The following is a 4,138-nucleotide window of genomic DNA, read 5'->3' as shown; positions in this document are numbered from 1 at the left end:
CTGGAGTCTGCATGGAGGAACGGTCTGAGATCCCTCCCAGTGTGTTCTAGAACTCATCAAACATCTGGGTGGATTCTGTATGGAGGAACGGTCTAAAGATCCTCCCAGTGTGTTCTAGAACTCATCAAACATCTGGGTGGATTCTGTATGGAGGAACGGTCTAAGATCCCTCCCACTGTGTTCTAGAACTCATCAAACATCTGGTAGGATTCCGTATGGAGGAACGGTCTGAGATCCCTCCCAGTGTGTTCTAGAACTCATCAAACATCTGGTAGGATTCTGTATGGAGGAACGGTCTAAGATCCCTCCCAGTGTGTTCTAGAACTCATAAAACATCTGGTAGGATTCTGTATGGAGGAACGGTCTAAGATCCCAGTGTTCTCCAATCTCATAAAACACCTTAGAAAAAGGCTGTGTCATTATCCTGGCCAGCAGAGGGAGCCAGAGTATTGAAAACAGGGGTGTCAGTAGTTTGTATGGATTTTTTACATTTTAATTAGTTGTTAAACAAAATCTCCTTCTGTAATTATAAAACAATCTAATGGTCCCATTATTTGGAGCAATATAGTGTTTGTATTATACTAATCAGGGTGCCGATAATATTTCCCCTCTCTATGTATTATACTAATCAGGGGTGCCGATAATATTTCCCCTCTCTATGTATTATACTAATCAGGGTGCCGATAATATTTCCCCTCTCTATGTATTATACTAATCAGGGTGCCGATAATATTTCCCCTCTCTATGTATTATACTAATCAGGGGTGCCGATAATATTTCCCCTCTCTATGTATTATACTAATCAGGGTGCCGATAATATTTCCCCTCTCTATGTATTATACTAATCAGGGGTGCCGATAATATTTCCCCTCTCTATGTATTATACTAATCAGGGTGCCGATAATATTTCCTCTCTCTATGTATTATACTAATCAGGGTGCCGATAATATTTCCCCTCTCTATGTATTATACTAATCAGGGTGCCGATAATATTTCCCCTCTCTATGTATTATACTAATCAGGTGCCGATAATATTTCCCCTCTCTATGTATTATACTAATCAGGGTGCCGATAATATTTCCCCTCTCTATGTATTATACTAATCAGGGTGCCCATAATATTTCCCTCTCTATGTATTATACTAATCAGGGTGCCGATAATATTTCCCCTCTCTATGTATTATACTAATCAGGGTGCCGATAATATTTCCCCTCTCTGTATTATACTAATCAGGGTGCCGATAATATTTCCCTCTCTATGTATTATACTAATCAGGGTGCCGATAATATTTCCCCTCTCTATGTATTATATACTAATCAGGGTGCCCATAATATTTCCCCTCTATGTATTATATACTAATCAGGTGCCGATAATATTTCCCCTCTCTCTGTATTATACTAATCAGGGTGCCGATAATATTTCCCTCTCTATGTATTATACTAATCAGGGTGCCGATAATATTTCCCCTCTCTATGTATTATACTAATCAGGGGTGTCCATAATATTTCCCTCTCTCTGTATTATACTAATCAGGGTGCCGATAATATTTCCCCTCTCTATGTATGATACTAATCAGGGGTGTCCATAATATTTCCCTCTCTGTATTATACTAATCAGGGTGCCGATAATATTTCCCCTCTCTATGTATTATACTAATCAGGTGCCGATAATATTTCCCCTCTCTCTATATTATACTAATCAGGGTGCCGATAATATTTCCCTCTCTCTATATTATACTAATCAGGTGCCCATAATATTTCCCCCTCTCTATGTATTATACTAATCAGGGGTGCCCATAATATTTCCCTCTCTATGTATTATACTAATCAGGGTGCCGATAATATTTCCCCTCTCTATGTATTATACTAATCAGGGGTGCCCATAATATTTCCCCTCTCTATGTATTATACTAATCAGGGGTGCCCATAATATTTCCCCTCTCTATGTATTATACTAATCAGGGTGCCGATAATATTTCCCCTCTCTATGTATTATACTAATCAGGGTGCCGATAATATTTCCCCTCTCTCTGTATTATACTAATCAGGGGTGCCGATAATATTTCCCTCTCTATGTATTATACTAATCAGGGTGCCCATAATATTTCCCTCTCTATGTATTATACTAATCAGGGGTGCCCATAATATTTCCCTCTCTATGTATTATACTAATCAGGGTGCCGATAATATTTCCCCTCTCTATGTATTATACTGATCAGGGGTGCCGATAATATTTCCCCTCTCTCTGTATTATACTAATCAGGGTGCCGATAATATTTCCCCTCTCTCTATATTATATTATACTAATCAGGGGTGCCGATAATATTTCCCCTCTCTATGTATTATACTAATCAGGTGCCGATAATATTTCCTCTCTCTATGTATTATACTGATCAGGGGTGCAGATAATATTTCCCCTCTCTATGTATTATACTAATCAGGGTGCCGATAATATTTCCCTCTCTATGTATTATACTAATCAGGGTGCCCATAATATTTCCCCTCTCTATGTATTATACTAATCAGGGGTGCCGATAATATTTCCCCTCTCTATGTATTATACTAATCAGGGTGCCGATAATATTTCCCCTCTCTATGTATTATACTAATCAGGGTGCCGATAATATTTCCCCTCTCTATGTATTATACTAATCAGGGTGCCGATAATATTTCCCCTCTCTATGTATTATACTAATCAGGGTGCCGATAATATTTCCCCTCTCTCTATATTATATTATACTAATCAGGGTGCCCATAATATTTCTCCTCTCTATGTATTATACTAATCAGGGGTGCCGATAATATTTCCCCTCTCTATGTATTATACTAATCAGGGTGCCGATAATATTTCCCCTCTCTATGTATTATACTAATCAGGGTGCCGATAATATTTCCCCTCTCTATGTATGATACTAATCAGGGTGCCGATAATATTTCCCCTCTCTCTGTATTATACTAATCAGGGGTGCCGATAATATTTCCCCTCTCTATGTATTATACTAATCAGGGTGCCGATAATATTTCCCTCTCTCTGTATTATACTAATCAGGGGTGCCGATAATATTTCCCCTCTCTATGTATTATACTAATCAAGGGTGCCAATAATTATGTACCTGACTGACATATTTACAGCGATATAGTTTTTTACAGAATGTAATATATACATTTATAAATAAAACAATAACATGAGAACTGGACTTGAGGATATAACCTCCTGTACAGCAACATATAAGGAAATATAATACCTTTTGACGTAATCTATATGAAATACACCGTAACATGAGATCTGACTGGCAACGTAACTGAGAGGACTGCTGTTGTTCCCTGATAAACTCTGCATGTCTCCCCCTGGTGGCCAGTGTTCAGTACTACATGTCTCCCCCTGGTGACCAGTGTTCAGTACTGCTGTTGTTCCCTGATAACTCTGCATGTCTCCCCCTGGTGGCCAGTGTTCAGTACTACATGTCTCCCCCTGGTGACCAGTGTTCAGTACTGCTGTTGTTCCCTGATAAACTCTGCATGTCTCCCCCTGGTGGCCAGTGTTCAGTACTACATGTCTCCCCCTGGTGACCAGTGTTCAGTACTACATGTCTCCCCCTGGTGGCCAGTGTTCAGTACTGCTGTTGTTCCCTGATAAACTCTGCATGTCTCCCCTGGTGACCAGTGTTAAGTACTACATGTCTCCCCCTGGTGGCTAGTGTTCAGTACTACATGTTTCCCCTGGTGACCAGTGTTCAGTACTACATGTCTCCCCTGGTGGCCAGTGTTCAGTACTACATGTCTCCCCCTGGTGACCAGTGTTCAGTACTACATGTCTCCCCCTGGTGGCCAGTGTTCAGTACTACACGTCTCCCCCTGGTGACCAGTGTTCAGTACTACATGTCTCCCCCTGGTGACCAGTGTTCAGTACTGCTGTTGTTCCCGATAAACTCTGCATGTCTCCCCCTGGTGGCCAGTGTTCAGTACTACATGTCTCCCCCTGGTGACCAGTGTTCAGTACTGCTGTTGTTCCCTGATAAACTCTGCATGTCTCCCCTGGTGGCCAGTGTTCAGTACTGCTGTTGTTCCCTGATAACTCTGCATGTCTCCCCTGGTGGCCAGTGTTCAGTACTGCTGTTGTTCCCTGATAAACTCTGCAT

The sequence above is a fragment of the Oncorhynchus keta genome, unplaced genomic scaffold, assembly GCF_023373465.1.
Source record: "Oncorhynchus keta strain PuntledgeMale-10-30-2019 unplaced genomic scaffold, Oket_V2 Un_contig_3075_pilon_pilon, whole genome shotgun sequence".
Lineage (NCBI taxonomy): Eukaryota > Metazoa > Chordata > Actinopteri > Salmoniformes > Salmonidae > Oncorhynchus > Oncorhynchus keta.
The sequence above is the reverse complement of the archived record's forward strand: the minus strand, read 5'-3'. Positions refer to the sequence as shown.